A 14,024-nucleotide genomic window follows, 5' to 3' on the forward strand; every position below is an offset into this window, starting at 1 on the left:
CCCAAGCGCTATAATAAGCCAAATTATGGCATGAATCAATAAAGTCTGTTGCGGCATGCAACCCGATCCCATAAATGTCACTCACAAACAGGCCATTGGCCCCACTCAGTCATCAATCTCTCTAGTCTCTCGGGCTCACATCACTCATGCTAAGCAGCCCAAATCAATGATACAAAGTGTGACAATGTACAGTAACGGAGATTAAGATATGATGTGCAATGAGGAATGCGACTGATTACATAACAACAATTAAGAAAATAATTCAACAGCAACGATCGACCAATGTAGGTCCCAATAGTACCGACATATAGCCTAAACATGTTTTCTAGCATAAATCACAGCTCAAGTGCTCTAACACTTAGAGTACAGTAATAATGTTCAGATAAGATAACTACACAGTTCAATGGAATTGACTAAATCATAATTACTACGGTGCAAGCCCACACGCCCGTCACCTTGCATGCGCGTCACCTCAACACCAATCACATAATACAAAATTCGGGTTTTCATACCCTCAGAACCAAGTCTAAAAGTGTTACTTACCTCAAACTGTGCGAATCTCTATTCCAATAAGCCTTTGCCTCACGAATCGGACTCTGAATGCCTCGAATCTAGCCACAAAAAATTCGATACAATCAACACGAGCTAAATGAATCAATTCTATATGAAAATACTAAGTTCTTAATCAAAAGTCAAAAAGTCAACTCAAAAGTCGATCCCCGGGCCCACGTCTCGAAATCCGATAAAAGTCACAAAATTTGGAAGCTCATTCAACCATGAGTCCAACCATACCAAATTTACCAAATTCCAATACTAATTCATCACTCAAATCCCCCAAATTAACTCTCCAAATCCCTAGCCTCAAACTCCCAAAATTCCACCTAAAAAACACACAAACTAGGTGGGATATTCAATGGGGAAACAAGATTATTGAATAAAAATGATCACAAGTGACTTACCTCAAAAAACCCCTCGAATTTCCTCTCAAAAATCGCCTTAGTCTGAGTTTGCAAAGTCCAAAATAAGAAAAATCACGAAACCCTTCGGATTTAACACTGCGGTGCTTTCGTACCTGCGACCCACTTAACCGCATCTGTGGTCTCGCAGGTGCGGACACTTTCTCCACTTCTGCGATTATACTTGAAGGTCACTGCCTTCGCTTCTGCGATCACACACGCGCAGATACGAGTCCGCATCTGCGGAACTTCCTCCACACCTGCACTCTACAGCCTTCTCACTGAGCTCCGCTTCTGCGCCCATACGCCCCATCTGCGACCATGCAGGTGCGAAAATACCCTCGCACTTGCGACTACTTCACACCCCTTTCCAGGCCTCTTCTGCGCTCCTCGCGTCGCTTCTGCGGTAACGCACCTGCGACCAATTCCATCACAGGTGCGATCGCACCAGACTTGGTGCACTTCAGCAATCCTTCAATTCCAAACTTCGATCCGTTAACCATCCGAACTCCACTCGAGGCCCCCAAGGCCTCAAGAAAATATACTAACAAGTCCTAAAACGCAATATAAACTTAGTCGAGACTTCAAATCACATCAAACAACATCAAAAACATGAATCGCACCTCAATTCAAGCCTAATAAAAACTAGGAAATTTTAACTTTTATAATCGATGCCGAAACCTATCAAATCAAGTCCGATTAACCTCAAATTTTGCACACAAGTCATAAATAACACAACGGACCTACTCCAACTCCTGTAACCAAATCTGAGTCTGGTATCCACAAAGTCAACTCTCGGTCAAACTTCTAAATTTTTAAAATTTCTAATTTTCCAACTTTCGCCATTTCAAGCCTAAATTAACTACGGACCTCCAAATCACTATCCAGACACACTCCTGAGTCTGAAATCACCAAACGGAGCTGTCAGAACCATCAAAACTCCATTCTAGAGCCATTTACACATAAGTCAACATCCGATCAACATTTTCAACTTAAGCTTCCAACCTTGAGATTAAGTGTCTCAATTCATTCTGAAATCCCCGGAATCGAACCAACTACCCCGACAAGTCACATAATGGTAATTAAGCATAAAAATGAGCAGTAAATGGGAAAACATGGCTACAACACTCAAAACGACCGACCGAGTCGTTACACTTCCATACCTTTTAGTTGGACTGGTTCAATAATTCAATCCCCAGTCCATTAGCACGAATACTCAAATCTATTTAGGGAGACTAGTTAAATCAATCACTAACCCGACCTTAAAATCCAGAAGCCAACATATGGTTCTAATATCATGTAAAGAATAGAATAAGAAAAGTATTATTGGAGATCTTCTGCTGGCCCAAGATCGATAACCAAGATTGAAAGATTCAACTAAAGAAGAGAAAACTTGAAAAGAGAAGAAAGATTTTAGATAAGAGAACTTGTATAGGAAAGAAAGGCTTTCTTGATTTTGGGTTGGTTACAAATGCCTAAAGCTATCCCTATTTATACTTCTCTAGGGATGGTTCTAGATGTTGTCTAGTTAACCTTATCTTCTAATTAGACTCTAGAACATCTAGATATGTCTACTACATAAATATCAAAGATATTACACTAGCTCATTCTAAAAAAATCTAAATTTTCCAAAAGATGAAACTTTACCTAATTTCAAAGGGATTTGACCTGCGGATCTCAATTATATAGAACAAGCTTCATGCCATGGAGTAGAATGATATAGCACAAGCTTAATTACAATAACTATGCAAAGCACTAGATGGTATCAGTTCAGACCACACTCCAAGATAACTTAGTCCCAAAACAACAAACTTAAATTTTAAAGCTCAGCCTAGGGGAGTTTTGTTGACATCAAAGATTTTTCCTTGTATTCATTTGCTTCTCTACATTGCAAAATTCAGTTTTCCTTCTGTGGCTTCCCTTTCCGATCAGAGTAGCGTGCTACATCATTGATCGGATGAAGAATTCGACGACTACTTGATCATTCGTATGAAATAACAATGATAGTCCTTTAGGGGAAGGCAAAACTATGTTCATGGGAAGGCCAATAAACTGCTTCCCTTGGACAAGGCAGTGGAGCAGGCTGGGCAATGAAGGTTGGATATTGCTGTCCTGGCATCAATACAGTGTAATCCGATGCATATGATGTTGTTGATACCTGAAAGAGATGATATAGTAATCAGTCAAATAATACGACTTCAGAAGCATATCTTTTTAATTTACTTGTGGGAAATTTCTTGCTGTATTTCATGTTCAGTATTACTTACAAGTTACAAGGTATTCAGTTCATCCTAGAGGACCTAGAATTTTACACGTGTGTATACTAGCACTACATGCACTTATATGTTTTCACAATTCACTTGATTCTCATTCTTAAGAAAGAATACTCTTTACATCTCACTTATATATGATGATAATTGATAAAAAATGAACAAAAGATCACTATTTATAGACCAAGTTGGCGACTTGATTAACTTGGAATGATAGACCTGAGTTCATTCCAAGTCTCAAAACTGACTAACTCCAAGTTGCCAGCCAACTTACTCCAATTTCTAATCATGCTACAAGCCAGCTTAATTACTCTAAGCAACTTGGCAAATTTGAATAGACAAAATTCAAGACATTTTTGTAATAACATAGGATTGGCATTTATGAAACAGAGTAATTCCTAGTGAGAAACTTACTCTTTGGGAACTTGCAAGTTTCTGAAGTGGCCCTGATTCCAAGGAATTCTCTACGCTATCTTGATCAGGTGAAGAAGTGGGCTTAAAGAGATGCTCAAAGAGAGCCATGATAAGAAACATGGATATGAGAATAGCTGTAGCTACAAATCCAAATGAAATGGCATTCGCCGATGACCCTAAATTCTTCCCTTGTGCTTGTGATTCTGAACTTGTGTGTATATTCCATGGCCTTGGACTTTCTGAACCAAACTCACTCATTACCTCTTACTTCACTGATCAAACCTCTAGAAATGGAGTCAAAGGGCTCTATCTCTGACTACTAGCTTAAGGCTTGTGCTGGTGGGAAAAAATGGAGCAGTTGTTAAGTAGCAGAAGATCATTTAAGCTCTATTGCATATAATGTCTTTTATGTCATCAGTAAGTAACTTTTCACAGCAAATTAATATGATATGCTAACTAGAGAACTAACATGCTACAAATGTTTGAATTGTACAGGTAGACGGTAGTGGCAAATTGTTTTTAAACATATCAGTGCCCTAACAAAATATGGAAATAACGCGTGTACTCTGCACTTCTCTGCTTATGTTATAGCCTATAATGGATTTTCTTTTTTGTACACTTTATAGAGAAAAGCTACTCATTTTATCATGAGGATGTAGAACTTTATATCTGTACACAATTTATAGTAGAGAAAGATCAGTTTTTAACTTTGAAGTCAAGAGATTTCAATAAGTTTAATTCATTTCTGAAAATAATTATCAGCTTCTGTTCCTTTTCCCTTCTTTCTATATCCAAATGATGATTCCCAGAGAAGGTATTTAGCATAATTATGAATACCTTTTTCCTTTCGAACACAAACAATCTACACTACATCATCAAGTACCAGTAGTGGTATCCACTTTGGCCTGTTTATGCTGTATATGTATCAGTTCCATCATAAAATATTTCCCATTTTTTAACACTCTTAACACAATGGTACAGTGCAAAATTTTGAATTTTGATACCAAGAAAAGAACCATATTGAGACGATAGCATGAAAGTTTGCAGAAAATAAAAAAAAAGGAAAACAAAGGGAATATTTAAGTTGAATAGAAGAATCAAGAAATGTGATAAAATTCAGACTATCACCTTGAAGAAGGATCAAAGGGATCTCAGGATTTCCCAATTTAGAAAGTGAAGAACCAATCTGTTTTTTTGCAGGAAAAATTGCAGAGAGAAGGGGTGAAATTTAATCCTGAGAAACAGGAAGAGTTAATATAATGTCAGAGAGTTCATATTGTGTGATTGGAAGAAAAAGCCAAACAGATGACTCCAAATGAATTATTGAAGACTGCAGCATCAAGCTTAGCAGCAGAAAGAAAATATAGAGACAAAGTTGTATGATAAAATATTAGATACTACATTTTTGTTTTGTGTTTTTTCTTTTCCTTTCCCTGTTCTTTGATGTTCACAATTCTGATGCCTAACTTAATCAATACTACTACTATACTATCTTTGGACATTTGAGGAAGCAAACTTTAATGAAAGAAAAAGTGTTGGCCCTCTTGTCCAAAGAAGACAGACAGAGGGTGACCCTCTTGATGCTTGCAATAGAATTCACTACTCTTTACATAATCATTATTAATGACATTCCCTTAGCTAAATTCAACACAAATTTTCATCTATAGAATAGTAAGATTAGTTACGTTTCATTGCCCATGCTTGCAAAAGAATTCACTACTCTTTACATAATCATTATTAATGACATTCCCTTAGCTAAATTCAACACAATTTTTCATCTATAGAATTGTAAGATTAGTTACGTTTCATTGCCCCCCCCCCCCCCCCAAAAGGATGCCTTTAAGGTTCTTTTCTTTTAAAAACAAAATTATTATTTTGGGGTTTGATGGATCCACGAATAGTGCGGAAAAAAGATGAACCACCATGTTATAATTAAACACTATGCTCCAATGCGCCTATTAAGGTTTTTTCCACTATTATATTACAGAAAATGGAAAAAGGTCGATGACAATTGAGCATACACTTATTATGTGAAGGACTTCCATTCACGTCACTCCACTATAAACCTCGTTGGCTTAACTTTTTAACTTAGAAGTTCAAGTTTTCCCATCCTTCCATCCGTAATGATTCTTGTTAACTCTCCAAGCATTTCTAGCTAGTCATTATTAACATTTGATTCGTTTTCTTGAAAAATTAAAAAATATGTATATTTAGAAAAAGAGAAGTTAAGTGTGTATAAAGAATAATATAGGGTCAAAGGAGTAAGAGTATGCAATTCTTTATCAAAAAGATATTGCCTTAACGAACATTCAAATGAAGTTCCCGTAAAAATAGATGGTCAAAATGCCAAAAACAAAAAGTATTCATCATTCAGAGCTGGCAAAACATACAAAATGATCTTCCACTAGAGGAAGCATATAAAAGAAAAGCTGCCAAATAAAACTTTAAAAAATACAAAAAAGGCTGCTGCAGGTAGAATTTTAATACAAATATAATGTCAGTAAACTTTAATGGTGCAACGCATTACTGAGCAGTCGAATCACCTCACGTCACAAGAAAAAAGGGCAAAAAGAAGCATGCAGGTAGAGGAATTTCTAAAAGAGAATACTCCCTCCGATTCCTCCGATTCAATTTATGTGAACCCATTTGACTGGACACAAAATTTAAGAAAAGAGAAAAGACTTTTGAACTTGTGGTATAAAATGAGGCAAATATATTTTGTGTGGCTATAAATTATTGCATAAAAGTAAATTATTTTCAAATAAGGAAAGTGGTCATTCTTTTTGGCACGGACTAAAAAGAAAATAGATTCACATAAATTGAAACGGAGGAAGTATCTGTTTTTGATTGGTAAGCTTGTAGGTTATTTTTTTCTAGACTCACACACTTAACAATCCTATGTTCTTATGTCTAGAATCATATCGACACTCTGATATCACTTGTTGATTTTACTAGCTCGTACCTATATACTTTTTTATTTTTATTTTTTATTACTTCTCTTAATTTTTTATAATGGTGGTGTTCAATGGCGAAATCAGAAATTTCTCCAAGGGTTTTCAAGCTTGAAAGAAAGTGAAAAACTTTCCTGACAAAGGGTGTTCAATATATGTTATTATATACCTCTAAAATCTAATATTTTACCTATATACACAATGTAATTTTTCGACGAAGGGTGGTCAATTGATCACTTGACCACCCTTAGGAAGGGGCGGACCCACGTGTATCAAAGAGGGTTCAAATGAACCCGTTTCGTCGAAAAAATATAATGTTTATACATGTAATTATCATCTAACACAAGGAATACAAATATTTAAATAATTAATGAACCCACTCGACACAACACAATTTTCGTGGCGTAGTGGTCAAGCGGGTTCAAACGCTCTTCGTGGTCCGAAGTTCGATTACAACACTCGCTCTCTGTCATTTGACAATTATTGATTATGTTTGTATGTATTTTTGGAACGATCAATAGCTTTAAAGTTTAAGTTGATTGTATCAATATGAGAAAAATATTTAAATATGTTTATACATTTTAAAGTTTAATATACATTTTAATATGTTAAATAGAATTTGTTAGCAAATCTTTAAATTTGTTAAAATGAGTAGATAATTTATTCTATGATTAAATTTAAATAGAATTTGTAATACTTTTATTTAAAAAAACTTGCTCATCTGATAAAGCAAAAAAAGTTAACTTAAATTTGATGACTTCATTTTGTGGTAGTGAATAAAAAAGAAGAGAAAAGTATAATTGAGCAAATCTCACTTGTTATAACTGATGTCGTTTCAATTACTAATATTGTATTTAATGAACCCATTTGTACAAAATTCTGGGTTTGCCACTGCCCTTAGGACAGTGTGGCTTCGCCCCTGGTGGTGCCCGGAAAGCTTGTACACACTCAACTATTTTACTTGGTATATGCTTTTTTCCGCGAGGCGCATACACGTAACTCTATACCCCAAGACTTAGTAGCTATATGGAAAGAATTACTTAGTACTACATCTGTTTTAATTTAAATGACACACTTTCCTTATTAGTACGATCGAAAAAGAATGACACATTTATATATTTGAAAATAATTTAACTTTAAATTTTTTATTTTACCACTTTACCCTTATTGAGAAGTTTTTGTAATCACAAAAATCGCAAAGCTTTTGCTCCTTAAGCTTTTAGTACCATATGTTTCAAAAATCTTTCTTTTTGTTTTTCTTAAACTTTGTGCCAAGTCAAACTACGTGGATCTAAATTAAAACGGAACCGAGGGAGTACCTTTTTGTCTAATGCTGATCTCTCACAGTTATCATTCACCATTAGTCACAACCTTGTTTACCTATGCTTAACATGTATACTTCAGACGTTGTTTGATATATTTTAAATATTACTGATTTAGGATCCCATAGAAGTTATCCACTCCTTTAGGCAACATTGTTGGACATCGTTAGTCTCCAGCTCTCCGCCAGACTTATCTTAATAATTCACTTATCGTAAAGCTACAAGGGAAGAATTAAAACTAAAGGTTCTCAAATTAACGTAAAGAAAGCCAGAAAAAAGGAGCTGACGGTGACCATTTACTTCCTCAGAAGAATTTTTATTAGGAAGAGACCATTTGCTTCATTTAGCTCTCAGTTTTCCTTTAAAAACTCTCCCAACCTCCACAACTTGTGGCAGAAGCACTAGCATTAGTAGCTGAATAATTTTCATAAAAGTTTAAGTTCTGTTCATTGTAGTTAATGTAGGTTAAATCCAGAAAGCCTATTTCATTTAAAAAAATAAAAAGATAATCAATGGATGTAAATTATGATAATTTTCTTTTAACAAGCAATGAGGCTATTATGAATATGTAATATATGATCCACAAGGTAATCACAGGAAGAGAGAGGAAGGAACCATTTCTTTTTCTCCTTCTCATTGATTGAGGCTTTTTCAACAAGATAATGACCATTGTCTCTGAAAAGCTATGGGAACAATTAACATACTATTCAGAGTTAGTTTTATCAATCGTGTGTACTTGATGTTGAATGCCGATAACATTCAGTCGCCCAACCCTCTTTAACCCCCTCCCCACACTTTGACCGAAAAAACTTACTCGCATCGAGCATCTAAGGGTGTGACCTAGCAATCAAGGTATCCCATGAAATTAGTCGAGGTGCGCACAAACTGATTCGGACACCACGGTTATTAAAAAAAATTACTCCCATCGAATATTAACCTTCCAAATTAATATAAGAAATGTCTTATCGTAATGGTAGGAGTATGCATTTTCACCTACTCTCGTCCCCCCCTAACCCCCCCCCCCCCCCCCCAAAAAAAAAGAAGAAGAGAAAATTAAAAGAATAAAAAATAAAGCAAAATTCATAAAAAAGTAGCATAATCAGCTAATTTATTCCACTAACATTTGAAAGAAAAATAACTTTTGCACTTGTCGATGCTGTAAATTTATTATCAGAATTTTAAATTGAGAAAAAGATAGGGAAGAAAAGTAGAATTGGAAGTGACATTACCTTTTGAAGATTTCACTTATTGTTCCCTCTGTCTGGTTTTACTAGGTATAGAGAGACTAAGATATTTGTTTTACTTATATATTTAATCTCTACATTCTATATGACAATTAGACTGAAAATATAAGATATTACATATTATATTAGTAGTAATATAAGAAAATATTAAAGTAACATTGAATTATAAAAATTGAATGAAATAATATTATTAATAAAATGATCTCAAATCGTTCTAAGACAATCGTTCAAATGAAATGATATCTTTTTTTCTAACTCGAAGAAGCCCCAAAAGAAAAATAAACACGTATATGGATGTGTTTCTCTTTCCATTTGTCACTGGTTTATTTTATTTTGCCTTTTATTTGGTTCAACTCAAAGAAAGAGTAAACCATAATTCTATTCTACTGTATAATTCTTAGAGAAAAGGAGGGTCCATGATATGAAAGAACAATAAAGCAAAAGTTGAAATATTTTTCTTTTCAAAAACTGAATCATACTCTACTTTTTTTCTTCCTTTTCTCTTGTTTAAGTCTCTCCAACAGAAGCAAAGCTTTCACTTCCCAGTTCCAAAGCTTGTTTCTAGTCTCCAGAAGTCTTGGGCGTATCCTGGTTCAAGGACGTGGGTTAAGGTGAACCCATACTTCTCACCCTAAATCATAGAGTATATAATAATAGTATATTTTTTTAAAATTATTTAAATATATGTGTGTGCACACATGCTCAAAGACACTTATGGTGTAATTATGATTGAGTGCACATTTACAAGTGAAATTGGCGGTTCAAATCTCACTCCGAACCTTCTTGTTTTCAGCATGGAGTATAAATATATGTGAAAATTACTAAAATTTTAAAAAGAATATAATTTTGAACCTATAATTTCAAAAGTGTAATAGATTCATGGTAAGTGATTAAATGTAAATTCTAGATACACCTCTTTACAATAGTGCACTCATACTCTTGAAATCATGGATCCGCTTCTGTTCATAAGTTTTTTTGACATAAGTTTTTTTGACAATGACCCTCCTTTCCCTCTTACTCTCTTCGAAAATTGGTTGATTTCTGGTTTATATGTTGGTGAGTGAAATGATAAAACATTCATGATTCAGTAAAGTTTTAAAAGTAAATAGAGTGCTGTTAGTTTGTTACTACTACTATTTGTAAAACAGTAACTCCATGTGTTTCCCTTTGTGTCAGTTGTCACGATAATGTTAGTTTCTTTGTTATTCTTTCTGCCCTAATTTATAGGATGGAGTTCGAATTTGGAGAATCAAATGAGATTTTTAAAAAATATTTTTTCACACGTTATTTAAATATTTTAAATTGTCAATTATTGTAATTTATATTAATTTTTATATAATTTTTAAATATATATATGCTTTCTATTTTAAAAACTTTAAAAATTTTATATCTAAATTACCTGAACTTCTTTCATTGATCTTAGAATTCCAACTTCATCACATAAATTAAAACAGGGGAGTACTAGTTAAAAGGGCAACTAGAGCCCCACATGTCATTCTGCTATCTCCTTTTTCTCATATTCTTTATCTTCAAAATCTTGCTTTCCCATGTGGAAATGATGTCTTTTTGTCCCCATTTTAAGTACATTGGACATAAGACTCCTGTTTGTTCTTCTCGTGCACGCATTGCTTCTTTCTTCCTAAAACGATTCATGTCCTTTTCTTTTTCTTTTCTTTTCTTTTTTAGTAGTTTTTAAAGATGGAATAGATTCGTAATAGCGACTAGTGAGGAATAGGAAAATAGAATTGGGAGTGATACACACGATAATAGCCCGAGAAGGAGGATGAAACCCGAAAAAATACCTAAAGACACGTATAGAGATGAACTGTGATTGCAATTTGTTGATTGAAAACAACAATTATATAAAGGTTATTTGCGCAAAATTATAAGGCATGTAGTCACATGGGCGGCTTTTCGGCCATGTCCCATGACGTCTTGGATGCGTCCCATGGCGTTCTGACAAGCCTCCCAATGCCTAGCGCCATGGACGATCCCGTAGTCTTGGTTGCGGCAAGTGACAAGTGCGTCTGTGCTTGTGTCGCCCCATCAATAGCCTCCGTCAGCACCCATCCGCAGGCAGATGCCAACAACACCCCTCGGTGCCGCACCCCAGCGTGCGCCCGTTGTCAGTGCAATCGACCTATGCCCTACGGCCAACGCCAAGCGCGCAGACCCTGATGATAAAGACAAGGTTGCGGCCCCCTCTAGTGCCGCCAATGGACTAGCTTTTACATTGTAGGAATCTAGGTCCTTTTTGTTGTATATATAAAGTAACTTTACTTCCTGTATTTCCATTATGACTTTCTAGCTTATTCATGTCAAGTCCTATAACTTTGATTTATTTTTTTTAAAGCATTATTAGGGGGATCAAGTAGTCAAATTTTCAAGCAAGCAAATAATTCTCTGTATTGGTGTCTCTCCCCCACGACACTGTGTTGCCTTTCTGTAATAGCTTTTATTAAAGCAATCAAGCTTTCTTTCATTCTCATTCTCATTTATGTTCTCTCAATTGCTCTTGACATCAGTTTTTCCGTTGCCAAACATTGACCAAATAATTGATGCTACAGCCGAGCACGAGTTAATGAGTTTCCTTGATGCTTATTCCGGATATAATCAGATTAGGATGAACCCGAAAGATAAAAAAAAAACTTTTTTTATCACAAACTTTGGCACATATTGCTACAATGTGATGCCTTTGGGGCTCAAAAATATCGGAGCCACGTATTAGAGGCTCGTTAATAAGATGTTTGAAAAATAGATAGGTAAGACGATGGAGGTATATATTGATGTCATGTTAGTTAAGTCTTTAAATGCAGGAGATCATATGAAACATCTCCAAGAGATGTTCGACATTATGAGGAAGTACAACATGAAACTCAACCCGGAGAAATGCGCCTGCGGGGTTGGCTCCGATAAATTTTTGGGTTTTCTGGTCTCGCAAAGAGGGATCGAGGTAAACACGGACAAAATCAAAGCCATCAAGGATATCCTGGACCAGTTAACAAGTGTGAAGAAGTACATAGGCGACTGGCAGGTTGGCAGCTCACAGTAGATTCATCTCAAGTTCCTCGAAAAAATGCCACCACTTCTTCTCACTTTTGAAAAAGAAGAACGACTTCGTATGGACTCCGAAACTCCAGCAGGCACTGAAGGACCTAAAATGGTACCTATCCAACCCTCATTTGTTGTCAAAACTGGGGGAAGGTGAACAACTGCTAATTTATTTAGTGATCTCGGAAGTAGGGGTAAGTGCCATTTTGGTCCGAGAAGAAGAAGGTACGCAATTTTCTGTTTATTACATTAGTAAAATATTATCATGAGTGGAGACTCATTATCCGCACCTTGAAAAGCTAGCCTTAGCTCTCGTAGTTGCCTCTCAAAAGCTTAGGTCTTATTTTCAGTATCACCTAATAGACGTTGTGACAACCTTTCCCTTAAGGAATGTCCTTCATAGGCTTGAATTGTCAGGTCGTTTAGCTAAATGGGCAGTCGAAGTTAGCGAGTTTGACATTGAATATAAACTGAGGACTGCGATTAAGTCACAGATTTTGGCCGATTTTGTGGCTGATTTTAGTCTGGGATTAATGACTTTAGTTGCTAAGGAAGTAGTGTTGGTGTCGGAAATGATATCAGGAGTTTGGACCTTATTTAGGGACGAAGCCTCCAACGTAAAAGGGCCCGGTCTCGAAATAGTTCTAATCACCCCTTCGGGGGAAACCCTAAGACATGCAATCAAAACTGTACCGTTAACTAACAAGCTAAGTACGAGGCTTGGTTGCAGGACTTGAACTAGCTCGGGGACTAGGTTTCGAGGTCATCGAGATAAAGTGCGACTCCCAACTGGTGGTAAACCAAGTGTATGGAATTTTTGACATAAAGGAGGAGCGTATGCAACAGTACTTGAAGAAGGTTCAAGCATTACTTACACGATTTTGAGAGTGGTCAATCAACCATATTTCGAGGGAGGAAATGTGAAGGCAGACGCATTGGCTAATTTGGGATCATCCACAGAGATGAGAAGATCGGATTCCGGTACGGTAGTCCAACTGCTGCATTCAGTGTTGGATGTGGACGACTACTGCAAATTAAATTCAACCAACTTAATTTGGGATTGAAGGAATGAGTTCATTGAATATATCAGGCATGGTAAATTACCCGAGGACCCAAAGGCATCCCGGGTAAGAACTAGAGCAACTCGTTACTACCTCGTTGATGGATAGATATAAGGACTATTGGCTCGGTGCCTAGGGACCTTGGAGGCAGACTACATGATGAGAGAAGTCCATGAAGGAGTTTGCGTAAACCACTCTGGTGTAGACTCGTTAGTTCTCAAGTTAGTCAGGGTTGGCTATTATTGGCCTTGGATGGAACATGATGCAAAGGTATTCGTGCAAAAGTGCGACAAATGTCAATGACATGCACAGTTAGTGCACCAACAAGCAGAACTTTTGCATTAGGTGGTGTCCCCATGGCCATTCATGAAATGAGGGATGGACATAATTGGCCCCTTACCGCAAGGGTCCGGGAAGGTAAGATTTCTTTTAGTTTTTACTGATTATTTTACTAAATGGGTTGAAGCAGGTGCTTACCAAAAAATTGAAGAACAAGAAGTGATTGACTTCATTTGGGACAACATAATCTGCCGATTTGGAATACCAAAGGATATTGCTTGTGACAACGGTCCACAGTTTCTAGGTTCTAAGGCCACAGTTTCTGGAAGGACTAAAGATCAAACGGATCACTTCTTCTCCGTACCAACCGAGTGCTAACGGATAGGCGGAGTCAACCAATAAGATAATTCTTCAAAACCTTAAAAAGAAGTTAGAAGATGCCAAGGGCAAGTCTCTCGATCAATGTTCCATTAGAT

The 14,024-nt window shown here is 36.3% G+C and overlaps 1 long non-coding RNA gene across 1 annotated transcript; it reads right to left on the reverse strand.

The window, feature by feature from the left end:
• Window positions 1-2,637: 2,637 nt before the first annotated feature.
• On the reverse strand, window positions 2,638-5,117 carry LOC107798200 (uncharacterized). Its single transcript, XR_012700977.1, has 3 exons — window positions 4,769-5,117; window positions 3,641-3,976; window positions 2,638-3,114 (listed from the first exon to the last, which is right to left on the reverse strand). It is a non-coding gene; the product is annotated as an uncharacterized LOC107798200 (long non-coding RNA).
• Between the last annotated feature and the right edge of the window lie 8,907 nt (window positions 5,118-14,024).

This window comes from Nicotiana tabacum, chromosome 2 (genome assembly GCF_000715075.1).
Source record: "Nicotiana tabacum cultivar K326 chromosome 2, ASM71507v2, whole genome shotgun sequence".
Lineage (NCBI taxonomy): Eukaryota > Viridiplantae > Streptophyta > Magnoliopsida > Solanales > Solanaceae > Nicotiana > Nicotiana tabacum.